Source organism: Chiloscyllium punctatum, unplaced genomic scaffold, assembly GCF_047496795.1.
Source record: "Chiloscyllium punctatum isolate Juve2018m unplaced genomic scaffold, sChiPun1.3 scaffold_324, whole genome shotgun sequence".
NCBI lineage: Eukaryota > Metazoa > Chordata > Chondrichthyes > Orectolobiformes > Hemiscylliidae > Chiloscyllium > Chiloscyllium punctatum.
Genome location: NW_027310058.1, coordinates 16,106 through 43,784, shown reverse-complemented (window position 1 = coordinate 43,784; position 27,679 = coordinate 16,106). Strand labels below are relative to the sequence as shown.

General features: G+C 41.3%; 1 long non-coding RNA gene across 1 annotated transcript; it reads right to left on the bottom strand.

The window, feature by feature from the left end:
- LOC140472433 (uncharacterized) lies at positions 1-27,572 on the bottom strand. The gene is made up of 6 exons (XR_011957640.1): positions 27,487-27,572; positions 26,748-26,854; positions 22,720-22,802; positions 20,858-20,957; positions 4,535-4,604; positions 1-2,788 (listed from the first exon to the last, which is right to left on the bottom strand). It is a non-coding gene; the product is annotated as an uncharacterized lncRNA (long non-coding RNA).
- Positions 27,573-27,679: the final 107 nt, after the last annotated feature.

The following is a 27,679-nucleotide window of genomic DNA, read 5'->3' as shown; positions in this document are numbered from 1 at the left end:
TGATGTAACAAAGCAGTAATGACTTTAATTAAATATGAATCTCATGAAGATCCATGATCGGAAAAAATGCCTAATCATTTGATCATTGTACACTGATGAACAAAAATCAATAAAATAGTTCCAGATGTTCAAAGCAAGTTTTCACAGAATAAAAAGAAAATTATAATGCTTTTGCAACATAAATGAATAGGAAAATAAATGAATTAGTCACACAATGCGACTATTAATCTGAAGACAACTTCTCTTCTTTCCAGAAATGTTCAAATTCCCAAAGTTCAAAATGTACTGTGACTATTTCATGAAACAATAGAGATGCAAATATCTTTTGTTGTACTTCAAAACGTCACAAGAATTTTAAATGATTTTGTTCCATGAAAAATGATTAACTTGTATTGTGTTTATAAATACAGTAAATGTTATCATGTAAGCGAAACATAATTAAATCAATTCAACTTTTGTTAGGGTTAAAATAAAAATAGATATTCACAACACACACTGAAAATCTTTACATTATTTCATGCATGAGCCATAATTCCACAGATATACCCTGAACTATATTGAACAATGATTAGATAATAGCAGCAATTGGATTGTCAAAATTCTATCAGTTAATTTAAGAATACTGAGAAATCATAGTTGATTATTTCACTGAACAATGTGGAGAAACGACCAGGAATTATTCTAATGAAAAGTAATTACAGTTCTCTGAACGCTTCAGGCTGAGATTACCGTGATCATTCAAATGAGCAATCATCAAATATTTACAATGAGGCATTGAATGGGAAGTAATTGGTTCCATTATGGGATCATTCACCTGAACAGTAAATTGATTTTTATATTGTAGTGTTCGTACTCAGAAACAATTGATGCAATTAAAATGCGATTCTCACTATATTTGTTAGAAAGATTAACTCCAATAATTGTGCAATTATTGTAATGGCAGTGACTGGAAAAATAACATTATAATCTGAAAAAATAAATTGATTTAATATTCTAAAAGTGATGATTATTGGATATTCATTAAGACTGGTAAACTGAGGAATAGAGTATAATAGCTAGCTGTATGGATTCACAAAAATGAGCAATTCAGTTATTATTCAGCAGAATTGTTTTTGGGTCAAACATGCAGATTACAAGAATGACATGTTACCATCCATTGGTTTGCTTCTTGAGACGTGCTTTTAATTTATATACTTTTCATCATGACCAATGTTTCGACATTCCTGTCTGAAGTAGGAAGTTAATAAGTAGATAGTGAAAGTGCGTATGACAGTGAATGTAAGATACAGGGAACTTCCATAATTTTGTGATGATTGTACATTGATAAATAACTTTGGACTAAAAAAAAAAGGAAATCAACATGTTCAAAGCAGTTTTTTTTGCTCATAACAAATTGAAAATTAAAAAAATCCTTCTGCAGTGCACATGATTTGAATACGCATCAGTCACCAGTCACAAAAAAAACATCGGCGCGAGACAATAAGACCCTTATGAAGGGGATTCTACTCAACAGGAATTCAAGGACCTTGAACATCTTCATGTCGTTCTTGCAAAGAACACTCTTATTCCTAAAGTTTTATTATTGTAAATATTTCGACATTTGTATCAGAACTAGGCAGAAAATGAGAAGCAATTTACATGAGTATTTTCGTGAGTGAAAGTCAAAATAAATTTACAGTGCCATCTTTCATTATTTTCTCTGAATAAGCAGATAAAGATTTTTAATGTGCAAGCTCAAAATGTTTTCACCTACAGATTGTACTAAGCCAAAATACATTATTTTATTTTGCAATACTTCAACTGGATTGGAAATCTGCTATGTATGCTGACGTTAGTGTCCTCGCTCATTTGTAATAAAGCATTGTTATTGGTTTTAGCGAAATATTTCATGTGCAATTACTGAAGTGATATGTAAGAAATCAAGTGCATTTATTGGATGGAACTGCTCACCAAATGTTTACTGTGGTTCTTGTTCTCAGAAACAATAAGATACTTACTCAGGTTTTTCTCTGGAGCAGTAATTAGATGACCAGGAAGACATTTGTGTGGTTGTGTGTGCCGTGTTCAGTGAGCATTTCTTTTCAATTTACAATTATATTTTACGAATATAGGAAGGGATTAATAATCGTGTGTTAAAGATCTTAATTAAAGTCATACTTTCTTTTAAAAATTATGAGAATTCCTTTGTGCAACAACAATTTGGAGATCTCAGTATTGGACTAGGATGGACAAAGTTAAAAATCACATGACACCAGGTTATAATCCAACAGGTTTATTTGGAAGCACTAACTTTCAAGGCTATGGCTCTGCATCAGGTGATCTGGTCTCTTAGGAGAGACACTACTAGAGATACACAAGTGCCTTTCATTATCTTCCCAATAAGGAAGGTTGGGATTATAATCAATTGGGATCACTCAAATGAAAACTAACCAGTGTTCATTCCGATAATTGGGCTGGGAATTAATTAGACTGTTTCTGTGTAATGGACTGAGAATGAAATAGTAATTCACTATAATAATGGTACTAAGCACATAGGTTCTTACTTACGAATTAATATCAGAATAATTGGAAGAAAGATAAATCGACATACTATGAGCTTATCGTAAATTCATAAAAAATACAACTGCTGAATACGTTTAAAGCAGTTTTTCTTATAAAGAAAAAGATAAGGAGAATGTTTAGCAGTCGGACGGAATCGGAAGAAAAGGTCATTTACTGTGACTATTCAGCTGCAGACATCATCTCTTCCTTCCACAAATGTATAACTTGCAACAATTCCAAATGTATTCTGATTGATAAAGGAAAGAGCAAACGCCTGTAAATTCTATTTTTTGTACAAAAATGTCACAAATTTAAGTAATATTTTAGCTTTAAAATATTTAAATCTTACTGTGATCAGAAATACAATAAATCTTTGCGTTGAAGAAAAATATAATCAAATCAAATCAAAATATACATCGATATTCACAATAATTGGCAGAGTGAACACTGCAATATCTTTCCATCAGTTGATGTACTGAGCCATATTTCCACTTTTCTATCCCTGAGTGGATTGATCAAGGGTTAGATATTAGCAATAACTAAATTATTAATATGTTGTCAGTGAACTGAATATTAATGAGAAACTTCACATTGCCGTTTGAACGAGCATGGGTCGAAATAAACAGTAATTATTGGTGAAATATCATTAGATATCTCTTAATCGATGAGGCTGTGATTACTTTGATTGTTGAAATGAGTAGTATTCCAATATTTCCAATAAGCATGGGATGGAAAATCGATGCTTTTTGGTGTAGAGCTAAATTTTTTATTGTAGTTTTGGCAGTAATAATCAATGGATTAAATTATGATGTGTGTCACACCTTACTGAATATTTTCAAGTTTTCTAACAGATTTCTAGTCCAATCTTCAGATTAAGAAGGGTAATTTTGGCTCAGCACATCAGGAACTGCAAACATTTTCAATACATCTCCAAAGTTATTAATCTTATAATTTAAAAAAAATCAAAAAATTACCTCTGTAAATGTCATTCACTCTATCTTTAGATTATAGTCAAGTTCATTCTCTACTTATTTTCTTCTTATTTCTGACACCAGTGGCTAAATATTCATTAGATTAAATGTCATATGAGTGAGATATTAGTTTTCTCTCAAAGATATGTGCAGCATAGGAATGGGTCCTTTGGCCCATAACGTTGTGCTGAATATAATGCAAAAGAACTCATCCCTTCTGCCTATCCTTGGTCCATATCCGTCCAAATTATCTAAATGAACATTAAATTGCCTTAATGTATCTGCCTCCACCACCAACCCTTGAAGTTCATTCCAGACACCTACCACTCCCTGTGTAAAAAATAATTGCCCCTCACATGCCCCTTGAACTCCCCCCCCCCCCCCCACCCGAGCCTTAAATGCATGCCTCATAGTTTTGACGTTTCAACTCTGGGAAGAAACTTCCTGACTGACAACCCTACCTATGTATCTCATGATTGTATAGACTTCAATCAATTCTTGCCCCAGCCACCGCCACTCCACAAAAAAGCAGCCTCTCCAAATCCAGGCAGCATCCTGGTAAACACCCTCTGTGCCATCTCCAAAGCCTCCATAGCCTTCCTGTAATGTGGCGAGCAGAAGTGAATACAATACTTTAAGTATGCCCTAAGCAAAATCTTACAAAGTTGCAAAATGATATCCTGACTCCTGTAACCAGTTTCCTGACGAATAAAGGCAAGCATGCCATTTGCCTTCCTTACCACCCTATCTACTTGCATGGACACTTTCAGGGAGCCATGGTCTTGAACGCCAACATCCCTTTGAACAACAAAGCTGTACAGGGTCCTGCCATTGACTATCTAGTTTTCCTTAATATTTGAGCTCCCAAAGTGAGACACCTCACACTTGATGGATTAAACTTTACCTTTAATTTCTCTTCCCATATCTGAAGTTTATCTTTTTCCTGCTGCATTATTTGACAACATTCTACCTTATTCACAACTGCACTGAACTTTGTATCATCTGCAAGCTTATTAACTCACCCGATTTGATTTTAATTCATGTCTCTTCTATATATTTGTATCGTAACCAGAAGGGTTCCAGTACAGATCCCTGTGGAAAAAAGACAGAAAATGAGGGAAATGCAGAATTATTGAATAAATGAGGTTTTTTCAATGACAAAACAATTCTGAAGAATAATCTCTGAAGTTGTGATTTTTGTTTTAAATTAACCCAATATTTTAATTCTCAGTTTACTGATCTTAATGAATATCCAGTACAAACTGCTTTGAATATATTGAATCATTTTAACTGTTGAGTTCTAACATTAATTATTATTTGATTGCCATTTCAACTCTCACACCATCATGAGATTCACATTTTAGTTGAATCCATTATTTCTTAGTGCCAGTATCATAATGAAATATTAACATTCTTTTCAGGTCAACACACCTGCAATCAACCAGAGTTTTCTCACCCAACACTCATAGTAACTATCTCATTCTCTTTCATCTGAATTCTAATATTAATGGAAAGATTATTAATCAGCCTTGTCAATTAAGAGATGGCTAATTATTTTTCACTTCAATATTTCAGTTTTTTTCCGATATACTGCACAATTACATTGCAATAAGAATTTCTTATCAACCTTAAATTTGGTTTCAGCAATTTTAAAACTAATTATTGCTAATGTCTAACTGGTAATCATTGTTTGAATGCAATATATCCAGCTGTCGGTGTGGAACAATGGCTCAATACATCAACTGACAAACAATATTGAACTCTACAATCTCATAATTTAGCAAAATAATTTTCAGTGTGGAAGCTCAGTTGGATTGAATTGGCTTTGAGCAAAAATACATTCTGTGGAAGGGACACTAGACCCAAAGTATTAACACTGAATACTTCCCACAGATGCTGCCAGACCTGCTGAGTTGGTTTCCAGCAATTACTGATTTTGGTTCTGAGTTCCAGCATCCACAGTTTTTTGCGTTCTTGTACTGATTGTATTTCACTTCAATGCTAACATTTCTATATTTCTGATTATTACAAAAGAGCTAACTATTTTTCACATTTAACATTATTTTAATTCCACGTGTTTCTTGTGTACACAAACCTGAATTAACAAATGTTTGATCTATTCTTTTACAATAAATCTTGAATTCTTAGAAATCACAATTTTGTGAAACTGAGGAAAGTTGTCTTTTGCTGAGTAGTCACGTTGAATGGCGAATGCTTTATTTCCAATTCATGTGCATTACAAAGCAGGTCAATGTTAATTTATGTATATGAATAACTGCTTCAAACATATTGAATTATTTGATTATCATGAGACTTATATTTATTTAGGATCATTGTCGCTTCGTTCCATTATTATTAGAAATTAGTAATTCTTTGTATCCATTACATACTGGAGCTGTCTAATACAATCCTAGTCCAATTATCACGATAAATATCTGAGCAGTTTTCCCTGTGAGTAACCACAGTAAGTATGTGATTATAGTCCTGCCCTTCCTGCATGGGAACATTATGGAGGGCTCTGGTAATGTCTGTACTAATAGACCAGGAGGCAGGCGTTCAATTCCTACGTTAAACAGAGATGTGTCAAAGCACATTAGAGTTGATTAGAAAATATCTAAGTGTCAATTGAATTATTTTTCAATCCAACATTTTCTCAACTTGTTGTTGATTATAATGATCACAATATCTTGAATTTATTTACTTCAGGTCACTGATTAAAGTATGAATGTTATTCAGGTGAGGGGGAAAGTTTTAAAAGGTATCTGAGGGGCAACTCTTTTCACAACGCGTGTTTGGCATATTGAGATGAGCTGTGAGAGGAAAGGCAGCGGCTGGTACAATTACAACATCTAAAAGACTTTCGGACAGTTACATGGATCGAAAACATCCAGAGGGATATGGGACAAACACAGGAAAATGGGACTAGTTTAGTTTTGGAAACCTGGCCGGAATGCCAAGTTGGGCTGAACGGCCTGTTTCCGTGCTGGATCAGTCTAACTTTCTACAATTCAAACTTGACTGTGAGGGGTAAAGGAAAGCAAAAACGGGTGTTAATTCTATTTTGTGTCCATAAAAAAGTGACATGAATTTTAAATAATTGTTGTCATGAAATAGTTCACTCTTATTGTGATTAGAAATACAATGAATGCGAGCATTAAAGTGAAATGTAATTGAATTAATTCAACTGTGTTTCCATGGTTAAAATATAAATTGATATTCACAATGATTGAGAGTTTGGACACTGCAATATATTCACATCAGTTCATGTACTGAGCTATTATTGCACATTTATACCACTTACTGAACTGAACAATAATTACATATTAGCAATACATAGATTTTTGAAAATATATCAGTGCACTTCAAAGAAGGAGATATTTAATGTTACTACGTGACTATGTAATGTGTAGACATGAACAGCAATCATTGCAGTGAAAAGTAATTAAAGTTCTCTGAATTTATAAGGCTGAGATTACTGTGATTATTCAAATGAACAAAAGTCGGTTTTCAAAGCATGTTGGATGCAAAATCATTAGTTCCATTGTGGGATACTTGACCTGAAAACAATAGTATTGCTACAATGGATTAAATGAAACAAAGGATTAAATTAAAATATGGATCTGACTATACATGTTAGAAAGACAAACAAATTATTCTGTAATTATTATAAGGATAAAGAATTCATAACAAATGTTGTAATCAGAACAAATAAGTTGACTCAACATTTTAAAAGCACTTTGCTCTGATGTTGATTAGACATCATTAAGATCGGTAAACTGAAGACTAAAATATAACAGCTGGATTGATGGATTGAGGACAATAAATGAGCCATTCAGTAATTATTGAAAAGAAATGGCTTTTGCTCAAAATGCAGACAATACAGAAGTAATGTATTTAATTCAATTAGTTAACATGTAGAAATATAGGTTTTTAAATGATTTAATTTTATCCTGATCGATGTTCAAACATTTGTGTCTGAATTAGGAAGAAAATAAGGAGATAATGAAAGTGAATATCAGAGTGACTACAAGATACTGCCCATGACATTTGATAGAAAAAGGAATTTGCATAATTTTGTAATTATTGAACGTTGATACACAATTAACTCCTCAGGTACTGAAGCAGTCCAACCCCAAGAACAACAAAATCTGGACAATATCCAGGTTTGGGCTGACCGGGGCAAGTAACATAACTGCCACACAAATGCAGGCTGCGACCATCACAAATAAGAAATGACCTAACCACCATCACTTGACATTCAATGCTGTTACCATCACTGAACACCCACTATCAACATTATCCTGGGGATAATCATAAAAAATACAACTGCTGAATACGTTTTGACTGAATTGGTCTCACCACATAAACACAGTGGCTACAAGAGTAATTCAACTCCTGGCTCCTGAAAGCCTGCCCAACTGCTACCAGGCACAAGACAGGGGTGTGATGGAATACTCCTCACTTGCCTGGATTAGTGCAGCCCTAACAATACTCAAGGAACCCATGGCCACTTCCATCTCGAAGGACAAAGGCAGCAGCTAGATGGAAATACAATTACCTTCAAGTTCCCCTCCAAGATACTAACCCACCCTGACTTGGGAATGTATCGCCATTCCTTCACTGTCGGTGGGTGAATGTCCTGGAAATCCCCACCCCAATGGCATCTTGGGTCAACCCACAGCAGGTAGACTGCAGCAGTTCAAGAAGACAGCTCAGCACCAATTTCTCAAGGGTAACTAGGGACGGGCAATAAATGCTGGGCCCAGCCAGTGTCAAACAAATAGCATCAAATAAATATTAAAATAATATCTGCAAGATCAAAACAGCTCCAACTCTGTCCTAGCTGCAATCTCTGCCTCTTCTTATTGACAAAGATAAAAGGTTACCTTGCTCAACTTTCTCCTCAGTACAGTATTCCCCCCAGCCCTCTCTTATACCAACCAGCAGCATTTCCAACACCAGCAGCAACTCCGCTTAAAATATTTTGTCAGTAACTTTTCATTAACTGGTTACTTCAATTACAATGCAATCTCTACAAACAGACCAAGTACCTTTTAGGCGACAACACTTTTTCTAACAACTTTTCTTGATCTCTCTCTGCCATTCTTTTTGGTTATATGAGGAAGGGAGGGATTGGATCACCACAGTGATGTAAGATATATGTAACACAGTGAGACAGGAAAGCTAGTATGGCTCACGTTGACTCTTAGAGCCCACACAGTGGAACAACGCATTCACTACATAATAAACACAACACAACATTTCAACCCGGTGTGACAGTAATAAAATGTGGATCGGTTGGACAGGCTGGATTTGTTTCAGCCGGAGTTTGGGAGAGTGAGGGGTGACATGACTGAAGTATCTAAGATCATGAATGGTTTGTTAAGGAGGAGGTGAAAAGGATGTTTCCTCTTGTGGGTCATACGTGAACTCGAGAGAACTGCATTAAAATTAGATTCACCCTTTCAGGACAGAGATGAGGAGATTTATTTCCTCTCAGAGGGCTGTGCAACTTTGGAACTCTCTGCCCCAGAAGGTGGGCTCACTGAGTATTTTAAGATACAGGTTGATAGGTTCTTGTTAAGGGACGTTGGGGGAAGATGGAACACAAATCACTAACAGATCAGGCCTGGCCTTACTGAATGATGGAGTGGACTTGAGAGGCCAAATTGTCACCTTCTGCTTCTTTCTCACATGACACAGGACTAAGAGCTCTGTTGAAAACTCATTCACTGGATGTAGGTGCCACTGACTATGGGCAGCATTTATTACCCAGAGGGCAGGTAAGAGTCAACCACATTGCTGTGGGTCAGGGGTCACATGTAGACTAGATCAGGTAAGGATGGCAGCTTCATTCCCTAAAGGAAATCAGTGAACGAGTTGGATGTTTCCTGACAATCGAGAATAATTTCATCAATAGACTCATAATTCTAGATGATTATTGAATTCAAACTGCTGAAACTGACTGACCATGTGGCTGTCAGTGAATCCAACACAAGTGAATGAAAACATTGCTCAGAGTCTGGTTCTGGAACATTGAATACAACCAGGAAACGGAAAATGAATAATTAGCTGAAAACAAGGCCACTGCTCTGTTAGAGACAAAATCAATGTTCAGTTACTGAACATTATTGACTCACAGAATATGCGAACCTGCAGAATCACAGTAAAAGGGAAAAGTAAACAATATTCTTGACAAAGCCAGAATGAACCAACTACTTGTATAAAAACAGCTCAGAACAAAGGGGCTGAAACCTCCACAAACTGACAAATCAGATTTGTAGATAGAGATTGGAAATCTTTAGAAAAAACCCTTCCCTGCTGATGGTGTGTGCTAGAAACCATTCTCAGGGTGAACTGCCACTTATTTCCCCTCACAAAAGGAGGTGTGTTGCTCACTTACAGACTGACTGACAGACAAAGGAAACCTGATCAGGGACTCGCAGGTTAATTAAGCTATTAGTGACAGACCACTGCACACAACAAGAGCTTAGACCACAACAGATTCTAGTTAAACCAACAGTGCAATGAAAATGGCGAATTAGTCGTTATAATTATGCAGCCTCTCTCAATTAAAATAATCCCAGTCAATGTCTCAACATTTTAAAACTATTAATATCAATGAATATATATTTATTTCTATTCCAAATTTCCTCCAAAAATGTATCTGATTATTCTCTTCAAAATATATTTTAAATGGTGTATTCCAAATCACAATTTATTTCCAATTATTTTTAGAGCAAAACAACTTGCAAACTAAAATAGTTTTCATGTCAATAATGACACTGGACACTTTGTTATGTAGTTCAACCATATTTCCAAATATTGTTTTGGTTCATTATTGCAGTGAAGCTAAAATTAAAGTCTATTTGTTTTCTCTAATATCCTTCCATTACTTTATTCCCTAATAAGAATGCCCATGGTGTAATAGGTGACAAACATTAAATAAAATTGAATTTTCATTGCAAGAACTTGCACAAATAATCATATATTATTCAGTTCATTCATTGTCGTTGATTATCTGTTATTTTCATTGTATGATCACGTTAAATTCACTTAAATAATCAAAATAGAATTTTCACCTCTATAGATATGTAAAGTGAATGTCAAATTATTAATATTTCAAGTAAAACCAAATTCACATTTTGCTCTGTTTTATTCCAGGAATGACAGGATGTGTTACATTATTATGGGAAACAGGAACAAGTGAAGGTGGTGGCTCTCAGACGTGAGGCCTTAAAGCCAAAGAGCCAGGTGGTAGTTACAGTGGGGGGGAGGTACCTAGTGCCCCGCTCTCCTCAGAAGGCGGTGAGGATGGTGACACTGACTGGAACGGGTTAGATGACAAAGCGCCCACGTATGGACAGAAGGACGGCAATGGGTGGGATGACCCACCGCCCTATAAGGCCCAGAAGGCCCTCTCTATGGCACCACTGGGCATCAAAGCTCAACTTAGACAGTAGGGAGCAACAAAGGGAACTGACAGAAACCAAACCTGAACCGTTCACCCGCTGAATGACAGATTTTGGTGAATGAACACCCAGCCTGATAGAGAAATGGTAATAATGGGCCTTATTGGGACAATATGGATGAATTAGTAGAGGTACACAGTCTCACCGAAGGTGATGTATGGACCCTCCCTCGGCCCAAGATGCCCTGAAGTGTACAGCAGAAACTGTACCTGCAATGAGAGGATGGGGTGCGAGCCTTTTCCCCTAGAGTACAGCTGATCCATGGCGCCAGGCATTTATAGATATTACAGGGACACACTGGGGAGGGGACAGGCGGAATGGACTAAAATAACCTTGGTGACTCAGGGAACCAAGGGTAATATCGAGGATCATACAGAGAGGAAGCCTGAGGTGTGTAAGCACCACAGGGGATTACCAAACCCCAACCTGTGATGATGAAATCGGTTTGATGCATTTAAAAGATGACATGGGACCCTATTTAACTGTAATTATAAACATGGGACTCTCAGTGGGAGATAATTCTAACCACATTCTGAATTGGACCATGACAACTGAGACAAACACAGAAACACAGGGGAATAGCTGCAGTACAGGGAGGGTAATCAGACCCACAATGTTACAAGGGAAGCAGGAAAGGGCACAAAGACAAGGAACATAGGTGTTCATATTGTGAGTGGCCTGTGTTCATGTAGATATATGCATAGCCCAAGAATATTCATTGACGTGCTGTTAAGGGGCCAACACTTGCATGATTCTAACACCAGAGCATCTTTGTCAGTTACCGATAAGGATTTACCCCTCACCCCCTCAATTACTAAAATGAGAGAAATCGGAGAGGTTACCTAGGAAGGTGGATGAAGCAAACCTGCCCCGATGTAGACCGGGAGTATGACAAAACGTATTCAGATATGGAGGTGTGAAACTCAAGAAGGGACCATTCTGGGAGTTGCTCCTATTTATTCTAAAATGGCAACTATTGACATCAACACCCGAATTTAAACATGGGGATGCTCCGGCCAGAACTGGGACAGAAAGAAAAGGAGAGGCAACCTCTCCGGAATAGCTACATTGCAGGGAGAATGGGACAGTCAGAGAATCTGGTGGGTTATAGCTCGGACCCACTCAGCGGTGTGCGAAACTCAAACAGGAAAGTGGGTTGTTATCTATCGACCCTGTAGAGATCGAGGGTCCTCTCACTCCCCACACAAACGGGATCTCATCAAAGCTGGGGCTGAGCAGGCAGTAATTGTGACAGTGATAGATTTACAGAAGCTGGAAATAGTCTGGGTCCATACCTGTGGACATGGAATGGCAGAAGAGAGTGGTGTTTACTGACCGAGGAGAACAGTCCACCAGGATACTATTACCTCAGGGATCCCGCAATATTCCAGTATATCCCACTGATGTGTGTTTGATGGATTGAGTCACACTGATCTTACCAATACCTCATCACCTCAAGCAGTGAGAAAGGACATATCCAGATATTAGACAGAGTATTGGATCAGGTTAGACAGGCCAGGCTTAACATTAACACACAGAGAGTGTAACTGGGAAGGTAGGGAGAGACGGAACTGGGACATCATATTGGGGAGATCAAATCAGGAAGGGAGAGGGGTCAGACCCAGCGGGAACAAAAACTATGATTATAAAACTATCCACCCGCACACCGTAAAGGGATCAGGCAAACTTTAGGATTGTTTAATTATTGTGGGAATTTTGTGAGGAATTATCCAGAAATAGAGAACCATCACGGGCCCTGGCAGAAGCGCGGACATCAACCAGGGGTGAGGGAGGCAAAATGCACACAGTCAGCATGCCTTTGCTTTAGTTGATGACTGGGCTCGGTGAAGGTATGTCACCCTGTCTGTGGGCCACATTGAGCATGAAGAACAGGTCAGAGAGTTAGTGGAAGCAGCTAACTTTCCCAGTGAAGTAGCAATAATGAAGATTAGAGCTCACAGGAAAGTAGAAACCCCATACCAACGGGGTAGTTGGTGAGCATGGGTGAGCATACTTACTGAAACAGTGCAGGCATTTGAGGAGGATGCAGTGGCAGTAGCTACAGAAGCGAGAAAGGAAAGTTTAAAGACATTTCCAGAAACAGTCCCATAGCAGGAGAAACAGGAATGGGAAAAGGGTGGGGTAGTAATAGGACATAGGATGATCCAGCAATGCCACTGTATAAGACAAACATTATTAAAAACATATCATGGGCTGGCCCATATTGAGCAGGATAAAATGCAATATCGGATGATCAACTACAGGGGTGTTCTGGAACAAGAAGGTTTTGTCAAAGGGGTGTAGTCTGTACACAGTGTCTGACAGAGACAGGCCGGGATGGGTTAGTGTACTCCCAACAATCCTAATAAAACTGACGTCAACCCCAGCAAAGGGAACTGAGCAATCCCCCTTTGAATTTGGACTATGCAGCTGCCAGAGGGTATGGTAGTGGGAGGGCAGGAGATGTACAATGGCAAGGATAGGGTGAAACAATTTGTGAAAGAACTGACAAAGCAACTGCATGAGCTGAGGAAGGGAAGTTGCAGACAGACAGAGAATCAGAGACTGGGAAAGGGAGCTCATAAACATCCGAGCTGACATCCCAAAGCCAGGAGATCGGGTCGGGGGGGAAATATTAGTGGAACGTATGAAAGAAACACATCCAAATGCTGGACTTGGCTGGGGGAAGTCACAGAATTCCAGAGAGGGAACTCTTCCATCCTGCATTAGTAAGGAGCTCTGAATAAACATTGGTCGTGCTGCTCAGCACAGAACGCAAGGCTCCTCTTTGATATTTCTCCCAGTAACAGTTGTGCAGGGGTATGTTGCTGGCTGGAGGTCTGTGACCAGTGCCTCTGTTCCACAAGGGTCAGAGCTGGGACATCTGTTGTTTGTAATACATATAAATGATTAGCCTGAAAATGTAAACGATTTAATTAGCAAGTTTGTAGATGGCACAAACTGAAGAAGTTGTGAATCGTGAAGAATGTTGTCAAAGGAAACATCAAGGACGAGATCAGTTGGAAGGTTATGCGGAGAAATTGCAGATAGATTTTAATTCAGACAAGTGTGACGTGATGCGTTTTGGGCGGCTCATTGTAAGAGGAATGTATACACTAAAAGGAAGTGCCCTGAGCAGCATTGATATACAGAGGGATCTTCAGGTGCAAGTTCACAGCTCCCTGAATGTGGTGAAGGAGGTGGATGGAAGGCTTGCCTTCTTCTGTCAGGGGACTGAATATAAAACGGTCATTAGGCCACCTTTGCAGTATTGTGTGCTGTTTTGAGCACCGCATTATAAGGATTCTTAGATTCCTTTCAAATCATTTCCCTCACATGTGAAACCTGTGCCCCCAAGCTTTGGACTCACATATCCAGGGAATAAGACCCTGGGATTTCACTCTATCCATGCCCCGAATCAATTGTATCTGATGCTCCAGGGAAAACAGCCCCAGCCTATTCAGTGTCTACCTATATAGCTCAAACCCTCAACCCTGGCAACATCTTTGCGGATCTTTTCCGAACTCTTTCAAGTTTCACAATATCATTCCAATAGTGGGGAGACCAGGACTGAAAGCAGAATTCCAGAAGTGGCTGAATCAATGTGCTGTACAGCCGCAAAATGATGTCCCAACTCCACTACTCAATGCACTGACCAGTAAAGGCAAGGACACCAAACACCACCTTCACTACCCTGCCTATGATTCCACTTTCAAGGAACTATGCACCTGCACTCCAAGGTCTCTTTATTCAGCAACACTCCCCAGGACCTTCCCATTAAGTGTATAATTCCTGCCCTCATTTGCTTTTCCAAAATGGAGCACCTCACATTTATTTGAAATAAACACGATCTGACAATCCTCAGCCCATTTGATTGAAGTCCCATTGTACTCGGAGGTAACCTCCTTCGCTGTCCAGTGCACCTCCAATTTTGATGTCTACTGTAAACCTACTAACTATACCTCATATATTTACATAGAAATCACTGATATAAATGATGAAAAGCAGTGAACCCAGCACCGATCCTTGCACCATATTGCTCATCACAGGCTTCCAGTCCGAAAAGCACTACCCTCCGTCTCCAACCTTCCAGCCAATTTGTATCCAAATAGCTGGTTCTCTCCGTATCCCATGGTGTCTAACTTGCTAACCAGTCTGTTATGTGGAACCTTTTTGAATGTCTTTCTGAAGTCCAAATTAGCGATTTATGTACAAAGCCATGCTGACTATCCCTAATCACTTCTTGCCTTTCCAATTACATATAAACCTGTCCTTCAGAATTCCTTCCAACACCTTGTCTGCCACTAACTTCAGGCTCACCAGTGTATTGTTCCCTGGCCTTTCCTCATCACCTTTCTCAAATAATGGCGCCTGTCTTGCAGCACCTCACCTGTGGCTATTGGTGATAGAAATATCTCAGCGAGGGGCCCGGCAATCACTTCCCTAACTTCCCACAAAGATTTGGGATACACCTGATCAGGTCCAACAGATTTACTCAGCTTTATGTATAAGACACCCAGTACAACCTCCTCTGTAATATGGACAGTTGTCAAGTTATCACTATTTATTCTCCAAAGTCTCCAGCTTCCATACCCTCTTTCTGTAAAAGCTGACATGAAATCCTCGGATAGTATCTCTCCCACCTTCTGTGGTTCCACAGACAGCCTTGTTGATCTTTGAGGGTCCCCATTCTCTGCCTGGTTACTCTTTTGTCCTTAGTGTTTTGTAGAATCTCTTTGGATTGTCCTTAAACCTCTTTCCCCCCCAAAGCTATCTCATGTATCCTTTTTGCCCTCCTGTTTTCCCTCAAGTGTACTCCTACTGCCCTTATACCCCGAGGGATTCACTCAAACCCAGCTGTCTGTACCTGCCGTATCCCTCCTTCATCTTTTTGATCAGACCCTCAATTTCTCGAGAGACACAGTATTCTCTACACCTACCAGACTTGGCCTTAACAGGAACATACTGTCTATGTACTCTTGTTGTCTCATTTTCACAGGCCTATGGAGGCAATGGCAGATGAGGACATGGAAAGTCATTCTCAGTAAAGAGGTAGTGTTGGGAAAGATAACAGCCCAAAGGTACATGTGTCTCCTGGCCGTGATGGAATGCATCCCAGGGGAATAAAAGAGATGGTGAAGGGTCTATTGACCTTCCATGCTAGAGGGATGGTTATGCTGCAACTGTACAGGGTGCTGGTGAGGCCACAACTGGAGTACTGTGTACAGGTTTGGTCTCCTTACTTCAGGAAGGATGGACTGGCACTGGAGAGGGTGCAGTGGAGGATCACTAGTTTGAGTCAGGATTTCAGAGGGTTGGTGTATGTGGAGAGACTGAATAGACTGGGACTATACTTGTTGGAATTTAGAAGAATGGGAGGTTGTATTGGAAAAAATAAAATTAAGAAGGGAATAGATAAAATAGAAGCAGGGAGGTCATTTCCATTGGGGGGGGCAGGTCAACCTGGAGAGCATAGCGTCAAAATAACGGTGTATCTGATTTAGGACAGAGTTCAGGAGGAACGTCTTCAGCTAAAGGGTTATGAATCTGTGGAATTTCCTGCTGAGTGCAGCAGTTGACGTTATCAATTTGACGATCGTTTTGTCAAAAGGTAGATTTGTGAACAGGAAAGGAATTAAGGGTTATAGTGAGAGAGCAGGAAAGTGGAGCTGAGGCCATGAAAAGATCAGCCCTGATCTTATTGAATGGCAGAGCAGGCTCGAGGGGCCAGGGAACCTACTCCTGCTCCTCTTCCTTCTGTTCTAATGTTCCCACTTTCCAGCCATCCCTTTACCTGGGGGTTGTAAAGAAATATTGAAAGTTCTTGCCTTGTACCGTCATAATTCATCATTGTCCAATTTTGAACACCAACTTTTAGATCTGGTCTGTTATTTTCTGTAACTATTTTAAAACTAGTAGAATTATCGTCAGTGAATCCCAAGTATGGAATCAGACCATTCAGCCCATCACATCCACACTGACCCTCAGAGCCTCCTACCTTACCCCTGTAATGCTGCATTTCCCATGGCCAATCTCCCTAGCCTGCACATCCCTGAACACTGTAGGCAATTTCACATGGCCAATCCACCCAACCTGCACATCCCTGAACAATATGGGCAATTCAGCCTGGATTATCCACCCAACCTGCACATCTTTGGACTGTGGGAGGAAACCAGAGCACCCGGACGAAACCCACACAGACAACCTCAATAAGGTGATCATCCTGTTCTTATTTCCCAGTTCCACCCAAGTAAGTTCACCAGGCGAACTCCCATGAATATCCTCCCTAAGCACATCAATAATGTTATCCCTAATCAAAAACACCATTCCACCTTCTCTCTTATCTATCCTTCCTCTTACATCTATTCCCTGGGACATTAAGTTACCTGTCCTGTCCAACCTAAGCCACATTTCTGTAATACCCACTATATCCCAGTCCCATGTTCAAAACCATATCTTAAGCTCATCTGCTTTCCCTGTCAAACCTCTTGCATTGAAATAAATGCAGTGCAGTGCTATCAAAAGGACAGACTGATGGGCAGAGGGGGTGGGATGGCCCTGTTGGTGAGGGATGATATTCAGGCCCTTGCAAAGGGGGAGACACAGAATCAGGATTGGAGTCAGATTGGAGAGTGGCTAATGTTGTCCCATTTTTCAAGAAAGGTGGGAGAGAGAAAACAAGGAATTATAGACCGGTTAGCCTGATGTCAGTGGTGAGAAAGATGCTGGAGTCAAATATAAAAGATGAAATTATAGCTCATTTGGATAGCGGTAATAGGATTCGTCAGAGTCAGCATGGATTTACAAAGGGGAATATACTGACTTGGATTGAAAATTGGCTGGCTGATAGGAAGCAAAGAGTAGTGATAAACGCTTCCTGTCGGAATGGCAGGCAGGTACCACAAGGTTCGGTTCTGGGACCGCATTTGTTTACAATATACATTAATAATATAGAAGAACATATTAAAAGTAATATTCGCAAATTTGCTGATGACACAAAGCTGGGTAGCAGGGTGAAATGAGAGGAGGATGTTATGAGAATACAGGTTAACTTGGTCAGGCTAGGTGAGTGGACGGATGCATAGCAGATGCAGTTTAATGTGGATAAATGTATGGTTATCCACTTTGGAAGCAAGAACAGGAAGGCAGATTACTATCTAAAAGGAGTCAAGTTTGGTAAAGGGGAAGTACAACGAGATCTAGGTATTCTTGTACATCAGTCAATGAAAGCAAGCACGCAGGTACAGCTGGTAGTGAAGAAAGCTCACTGCATGCTGGCCCTCATATCAAGAGGAATTGAGTATAGGAGCAAAGAGGTCCTTCTGCATCTGTACAGGGCCCTGGTAAGACCATAGCTGGAGTATTGTGTGCAGTTTTGGTCTCCACATTTGAGGAAGAGCATTGTGGCTATTGAGGGAGTGTTGGGTAGGGTCACAAGGTCAATTCCCGGAATGGCGGAATGATCATATGTTGAAAGATTGGAGGGACTGAGCTGTATACACTTGCGTTTAGAAGGTTGAGAGGGGATCTGATTGAGACCTCCAAGATTATTTAAAGGGTTGGACACTCTGGAGGCAGGAAGCATGTTTCCACGGATGGGTGAGTCCAGAACCAGAGGACACAGTTTAAAAATAAGGGAGAGGCCATTTAAAACAGAGTTGAGGAGAAACGTCTTCACCCAGAGAGTAGTGGACACATGGAGTGCACTGCCCCAGAAGGCAGTGGAGGCCAAGTCTCTGGATACTTTCCAGAAAGAGATGGATAGAGCTGTTAAAGATAATGGAATCAAGTGTTACGGAGATAAGACAGGAACAGGATTCTGATTGTGGACAATCATCATGATCATAATGAATGGTGGTGCTGACTTAAAGGGCACAATGGCCTATTCCTGCACCCTCATCAATCCTCTTTGATACATCTTCAAATAACTCAATCAAGTTTGTGAGACATGATTTCCCACGCACATAGTCATGCTGACTATCACTAATCAGTCCTTGCCTTTCAGAATACATGCACATCTTGTTCCTCAGGATTCCCTCCAATAACTTGCCCAGCATCAATGTCAGGCTCACCAGTTGATAGTTCCCTGGCTTGTCCTTATCACCTTTCTGAAATAGCGGCACCACGTTAAACAACCTCTAGTCTTTCAGCATCTCACCTGTGATAATCGATGATATAAATATCTCAGCAAGAGGCCCGTCAACCACATTCCCAGCTTCCCACAAAGTTCTAGGGTACACCTGATCAGGTGCTGGAGATTAACCAAGCTTTACGAGTTACAAGACACCCAGCACGTCCTCCTCTGTAAGATGGACATATTCAACACATCGACATCGATTTCCCCACATTCTATATTGCCCATGTCCTTCTCCACAGTAAACACTGATGCAAAATATTCAGTTAGTATCTCTCCCATCTCCTGCGGCTCCACGCGTAGGCTGCCTTGCTGATCTTTGAAGAGCCCTATTCTCTCTCGAGTTACCCTTTTGTTCTTAATGTATTTATAAACACCCTTGGGATTCTTCATAACCCTATTTGCCAAAGCTATCTCATTTCCCCTTTTTGTCCTCCTGATTTCCCTCTTAAGTATACTCCTACTGTCTTTAATGGTCAGGGTTTTTTGGGATTTTTGGATTGGAATAAATGCAAAATATTACATCTTGATAAAATAAACGAGGGCAGACTTACACTAATTAAAACAAGGCCTCGAGTAGTGATATGGAACAAAGAGGCTGAGGGGTTCGGGTCTTTCAAGTCTGTGTCACATGTAGACGGGGTGGTTAAGAAGGTGCTTAGCACACTTGCCTTCATTGCTCAGACCTTTGAGTACAAGAGTTGGGACATTATTTTGGATGTTGGGGAGCCCTTTTCTGGAATTCTGTGTCCAGTGCTGGTCATGCTGATATCGGGAGGACATTATGTAGTTGGAGCAGATTCAGAAGAGATTTACCAGGATGTTGATGGGAATGGATAGTTTGAATGATAAGCAGTGGCTGAATAGGCTGCGACTTCTTTCACTGGTGCGCAGGAGGTTGAGGAGTGACCTTATTAGACGTTTCTCAAATCATGGAGGGGTGGTATCAGTAATGTGAACAGCTGGTGTCCTTTCCAGGAAGGGATGCGACTCAAGACTGGGTACATATCTTTTAAGGTGACAGCAGAACGGCTTTAAAAAAGGCGTTCAGGACTTTTAAAAAATTTTTGTTCAGACAATGGTTTATGTGTGGGATGAGCTAGCAGAGGAAGTGAATCAAATTACAATTTTAGGGGGCACAGTGACTCAGTGATTAACACTGCTGCCAGGACCCCAGGTTCGATTCCAGCTTTGGACAACTGTCTCTGTGGGACTTGCACATTCTCCCAGTGTCTCCATGGGTTTCTTACAGGGGCTCCAGTTTCCTCCTTAATGAGAGAGCAGCCCTATGGTCTGGTAGGACAATGCTGCCTTTACCTTTTACACAGTGATGCCACTGTGTCTCTGGGGTGGGGAGAGGGAATGCTGAAGGTAGTGGATGGGACACCACTCAGGCACAATGCTTTGTCCTGGAGGATGTTCACTTTCTTTAATATTGGTGTCTGCACTGATGCAGGCAAGTGGAGAATGTTCCAACACAATCCTGATGTGTGCCTTATAGAGAGCAAACAGACATTGGGGAATCAGGGATTTGGGAAAACTGAGGTGTTCTCCCTGTAGCAAAGGAAATTGAGAGGAGCTGCGTCAGAGGGGTTTAGAAAAGTTACACATTATAATAATAAACCTTACACCCATCAGCTCATTATACAAGGATTACAGGACACACATTAAAGGTTTGGGAAGATTCAAAGGAGAACTTTTATGCAGCAAATGGGATTCAGATGGAACACAATACTCACACACAATGTAAATATCCAGGTCCTGATGAATTGACTAATTCAATCAGAGTTTGGCATTACAATGACTGAGATTCCCATCTGAATATCCACCTGTAGTATCCTGTAATACAAGTTTATAAAATCCATCACTGTCAGTTCAGGTTAGAAACTCGCACCATCCCCTTCTCCTGGCCCAGGATGACTGGACACATTACCCCTTGTGGAGGTCAGCAGTCAGTTCAGGTGGAAATCTATGTGGGTTTCTAGGAGTTTCCACCTTCGAATTTCATGTGACTGAACAGATCTTTGAAACATGGGACTGAATATTCCAAGAGTCAGTGAGATATAGAGAGCAGGATTTTCTTTTTTTTTTCCTTCCATTCTGCCGCTGTGCCTCATCAATAAGACATGGGGGGTGAAAGGCTCATGCAGCTTAATGGGCAAGTTGTCTCCATTCTGACCAATGGGCAGCAAGCTCCTCCTATAGAGTATCTCTAAAAACAGAGCAACTTTGCATGCTTCACACTGCCCAGTACTCCCAGTAAATGTTTAGAAGAATGGTTGGGGGGTGTAACTCCTGGAAAAGGCATAACTGTAAAGTTCTAAGAGGATTGTGAAGAGAGAGAGATGCACAGGAGAAGGGAGCAACATGTTGTCAGATGGAGTATAATTTGGGAAAAAGTGAAGTCGGTCATTTTGGAGGGGAAAATAAGACAACAGAGTGCTATTTTCATGGTGGAAACTGTAGAAAGCTGCACCACAAAGGGACCTGGTGGGGGGGAGGGGGGGGGGGGGGGCGGGGGGGGGAGGTGGTCATTGTGCAGGAAACACTGAAAGCTAGCAGATTCTGGGTCAGTCAGGAAATCAAGGGTTCATTTCAGATTCATCAAGTTTAAGGCAACACCGACACGGGTATGGGGTTTCAGTAGCAATGGAGCTGGGGTGAGGTGGAGACAAGCAACATTTTAGAGATTGGAATTCCTGGCGTTTGTGATTGCGTAGATGTCTGATCAGAAGGTCACCTTGGGGTTACAGATATGCAGCAATGTTGTGAAGAGTCTAGTTCTATCTCAGACTGCACCCAGTGAGAGGGAGGGGCTCAGCAGTAAGGGAAAGGAATTTGTAATAGCAACTGAAGGCAATGGGTTTAACTGTAACAATGTTTCTTTGGAGGAAATTGCAGTTAATCGAGTAGTAGGAATGTGATAAACAGTTTGGTAACTGAGCAACAGTGGAGCAATGGAGAGGGATGGTGGGGAGGGCGAGTACAACGTCAGTGTACATGTGAAACCTCACACTGTCCTTTGGACGATGTCACCTCCTGGCAGTGCGTAGGTGAGAAACAGGAGGGACCAAGGATAGATCCTTGAGGGACACCAAATACAAGGAATTCAGAAAGGAAAGGGAGAGTGGAGATGGAGCAGGATTTACAATTGATGGAGAGGTCAAATGTTAGTTTTTTTTTGCAGAGTGGATGAGAAGGACATAACCAGAAAAGACAGACAGACATAACAAGGAACAATACCTGTGAATTGGGGAGGGGGAGTGATGAGGAGGAAACAGAGTTGGAATGTCTGTAGTTTAGCGAGACGAGTAAAAGATCAAGGTGAGCTCTGATAAGGCTTGACAAGAGACTGGAGAAAGATGTAAGTTTGGGACAAAAATCAGGAACACCATGTGAGGCAGTTTGTCTCGGTGGGCTAGTGGGAGGGAGAGAAGCAGCAGAGGCAGCTGATCGGATTGTCTCAGTCTTAGTGACAGAGAAACTCAATGTGCTCCTTGCTCTTGTTGTTGGAGGGAAGTATGAAGGAGACAGGATGATGGACAGTGTTTTACAAAGAAACAAAACCAGGGTTAGTGATATTTAAAATGAGTGAACAAACCTAATGTATTTAACTTTTATCGAGAATATTAAAATGTCCAACTGAAGTCCTTGTTCGAATCCCAGCTCGGCAGATGGTAGAATCTGAATTCAAGAAAAAATAACGAATTAGGAATCTCCTGATCTCCATGGAACTATTGTCAATTGTGAAAAAAATCCTCACAACGTGACAGTCACCCAACAAGCTACTCACTGTATTAATCACTGCAAAGTCTCAACAAAGGAATGAAACTGGATGGACCACTTGGCAACTAACAAGGCATTAGAAAATACAACCACAGAATCAGCCCTCTCGAATCTGCAACAACCTGCTCACTAACATCTGTTTTTTTTTGTGCCAAAACTTGGCGAGTTGTCTCACAGACTAGTTAAGGAACAGCCTGACATAGTCATACTCACAGAGTAATCCCTTACAGATAATGTCCAGACACCACCATCACCATCCCTAGGTAGAGAGTGTGATGATGGAAAAGCACAACAGGTCAGGCAGCATCCGAGGAGCAGGAGAATCAACGTTTCGAGCCTAAGCCGTTCATCAGCCTGACCTACTGTATTTTCCAAGCACCACACTCTGGACTCTGATCTCCAGCATCTGCAGTTTTCACTTTCTCCTGAAATCTCTGAATATATCCTTCCCACCAGCAGGACAGACCAGGCAGAGGTGATGGCACAATAATGTACACACAGGAACCATTTGCCCTGGGAGTACTCAGCATTGACTTTGGACAGCAGGAAGTCTCATGGCTCCTGCTGATTACCACGTATCGTGCTCCCACGGCTGATGAATCAATGCTCCTCCATGTTGAATAACTCTTGGAGGAAGCACTGAGGCAATAAAATGGTGACAAGCCTACTCTGGGTACAGGATTTCAATGTCCTCTACCAAGAGTAGCTCAGCAGCAGGATTACTGACTGAGCTGGTCGGGTCCTCAAGGACAGAGCTGCTCAACTGGGTTTGCAGCAGGCGGTAACGGAACCAGCAAGAGGGAAAAATATACGAGATCTTATCAGTATGAATCTGCCAGCTGCAAATGCATCTGTCCATGACAGTATCTGTAAGAGCGACCATCCCACAGTCTTTGGAGACAAAGCCTCACCTTAAAGTTGAGAAAACCCTCCATTGTGCTGAGTGGTACTATCACTGTGCTAAATGGGACAGATGTAGGAACTCAAACTGGATATCTCTGAGGTACTGTGGGATAAAAACAGCAGAACTGTACTCCAGCACAATCTGTAATCTCATGGGTTTGTCCATCCCGCACTCACCCATTGCAATGGACAGGAAAGGACGGCATGCCAAGAGCAGCACCAGACAGACCTAAAAATGATGTGCCAACTTGGTGAAGCTACCAAGCAGGACTACCTGCATATCATAAGACCATAAGACATAGGAGTGGAAGTAAGGCTATTCGGCCCATCGAGTCCACTCCACCATTCAATCATGGCTGCTGGGCACTTCAACTCCACTAACCCGCATTCTCCCCATAGCCCTTAATTCCCCGAGACAACAAGAATCTATCAATCTCTGACTTCAAGACATTTAGCGTCCCAGCCTCCACTGCACTCTGCGACAACGAGTTCCACAGGCCCACCACTCTCTGGCTGAAGAAATGTCTCCGCATTTCTGTTCTGAATTTACCCCCTTTAATTTTAAGGCTGTGTCCACGGGTCCTAGTCTCCTCACCTAACGGAAACAATTTCCTAGCATCCACCCTTTCCAAGCCATGTATTATCTTGTACGTCTCTATTAAGTCTCCCCTTAATCTTCTAAACTCCAATGAATACAATCCCAAGATCCTCAGCCGTTCCTCATATGTTAGACCTACCATTCCAGGGATCATCCGTGTGAATCTCCGCTGGACACGTTCCAGTGCCAGTATGTCCTTCCTGAGGTGTGGGGACCAAACCTGGACACTGTACTCCAAATGGGGCCTAACCAGAGCTTTATAAAGTCTGAGTAGCACAATGGTGTTTTTATATTCCAACCCTCTTGAGATAAGTAACAACATCGCATTCGCTTTCTTTATCACAGACTCAACCTGCGTGTTGACCTTTAGAGAATCCTCGACTAGCACTCCCAGATCCCTTTGTACTTTGGCTTTACGAATTTTCTCACCATTTAGAAAGTAGTCTGTGCTTTTATTATTTTTGCCAAAGTGCAAGACCTCGCATTTGTTCACATTGAATTCCATCAGCCATTTCCTGGACTACTCTCCCAAACTGTCTAGATCCTTCTGCAGCCTCCCCATTTCCTCAGTACTACCTGCCTGTCCAACTATCTTCGTATCATCGGCAAACTTCGCTAGAATGCCCCCAGTCCCTTCATCCAGATCATTAATATATAATGCGAACAGCTGCAGCCCCAACACTGAACCCTGCGGGTCACCGCTCGTCACCGGCTGCCATTCTGAAAAAGAATCTTTTATCCCAACTCTCTGCCTTCTGTCAGACAGCCAATCCTCAATGCATCCCAGTAGCTCACCTCGAACACCATGGGCCCTCACCTTGCTCAGCAGCCTCCCATGTGGCACCTTATCAAATTCCTTTTGGAAGTCTAGATAGATCACATCCACTGGGTTTCCCTGGTCTAACCTGCTTGTCACCTCTTCAAAGAATACCAACAGGTTTGTCAGGCGTGACCTCCCCTTAGTAAATCCATATCAAGCAGCATCAGCAGCAAGCAACAGAGCTAAGTAATCTCAACAATCAATGGATCAGATCAGAGCTCTGCAGTTCTGCCACATCCAATTGTGAATGGTCATGGACAATTAAACAACTCGTTGCAGGAAGCACTACAGATATCCCCACCCTTACTGATGGAGGGGTTTCATACTTCCATGCAAAATATAAGATGACAGCATTTGCAGCAATTTTCAGCCAGATGCAAAGTGAGATGATCCATCTCAGACTTCTCCAGTGGTTCCCAACGTCACAGGTGTGAGCTTTAAGCCAGTTCAATTTAGTTCGAATAATACCCAGAAATGGTTAAGTAGTGTAAAGGCTATGGGTCCTGCTAACATTCTGGCAATAATACTGACAGCTTGTGCTCCAGAACTTGCCACCCACCAAGCCACGTACTGCTCCAGCACTGGCATCGACCGACAATGTGGAACATTGCCCAGGGATGTTCAACACAAAAACACAGGGCAATCCAACCCAGGCAATTTCCCTCTGTCAGTCCACACTCAATCAGCAGTAAAGTGATGGAAGATGTCATCAACAGGGCTATCAAGCAGCAGCTGCTCAGCAACAGGCAGCTGAGCGACACTCATTTTAGGCTCCACCAGGACCACTCAGCTCCCAATTGTGTTACCGCCCTGATTCACAACCTGACAACCAGCTGAATCCCAGAGGCGAGGTGAGAGCAACAGCCCAGTCCCACTCCAACACCACTATTTCTAGCTGATTCCACCCTCATCTCAGCTCATATACTGAAACGCTCATCCATCGTGTGTTATCTCCAGACTTAATTATCCAAACACACTCCTAGCCAGCCTCCCAAATTCAATCTCCCTGTCATCTCAAGAAAATAATAAAAGCTCTATCGCCCACATGCTCACTTCTCTCCAAACATGTTCATCCATCAAAAGGCTCATATTCATAAGCGACAACAATTTAAAATTCTCATTCTTGATTTGATTCCTGGCTGTGATCATCCTTAGCTCCCTGCACTACACATCCTTTGAGACCTCAACAACCCATTTTCTTTGAGACTCCCAACGATTTGTTAATTCATTACTTCAACTGTGTGGCTGATTCTACAGTTGCTAAAGCAATATGGTCTGGAATTTGCAGACAAAACCTCACAGGTCTGCTTTCCACCTTTAAGACATCCCTCAAAACCTGCTTTTTGGCAATGCTTTTGATCACCTGACCTAATATCTCCATCTCTGGCCTTATATCTAAAACTCTCAGTAGTATTTTTGTGAATTTATAAGCATGATAATAAAACTACAAACCGTTCTTGATTTGGACATTATCTTCAAATAATCAATGTTGCTGTAATGAATACTCTGTAATGTCTCTTACCCAACCACATTGTGGGAGCACCTTCACCACACAAACTGCAGCTATACAAGAAAGTCAAACATCACCCTCTCCACAGGCAACAGGGCTTTGGCATTAATCACTGGTATCTGTGGAAGGAGAAACACAGTTGATGTTTCAGGGAGTACAAAATGGATTACAGGGAATGAAAATGGTGCAGAATTTGATAGTCAGAAATGGAAGGAAAATACACTTGCTTATTGGAAAAAAAAATTCTTGACTGTCAAAAATATTCAAGAAAAAAGTAATCTGATAATAGAGCAGCACATGGTCAGGGGCTGGGCCGCAGTGAAAAACTCATTTACAAAGGGTCTATAAAAGTAATAATACAGGAGTAAACAGACCAAAAATACACCCACGGTTCGACACTGAGGAAGCTAGATCTTGACAAAGTGGTCATGAGGGAGCCCAGAGGTGAATCAGAGCAGTATTGGCTGCTATGATCACAATGACTCTACACTAGAGAAAGGCTGCACATGCGCCTGGCTGCACCTTGCCCCCTACAAAGATGGCGGCTCCGCACGTGTCCAGTGAATCTTTGTCCCGAATAAAGATGGCGGCGCTCACTCAGCCCTGCAGCCGCTGAGGCAACTCTCCATTTACTGCAAACACGATACTGAGGCGTTCAAATTTGTGTTTTCCGACGTGCACAATTTGTAAAACGTCTCCGCTATTAGCAACACAGTTTTTCTCCCGTTTCCCTGTTTATTTCTTTCCTTACCGTATCCTTTCTCTCCATAACTTCCCGAGCATTCATTACAGCGACAATGCGCCGCGCGTGAGTGTGATCACATGGTTTAGTTTAGCTCCGCCCTTCATTTCCTTTCATTGGTTGGAGGACCAACCTCCCCTAGGTCCTCCAGTCCCACCCACCGTCCTTTCATTGGTCCGGTGTAGACATCAATCCCCTTGGG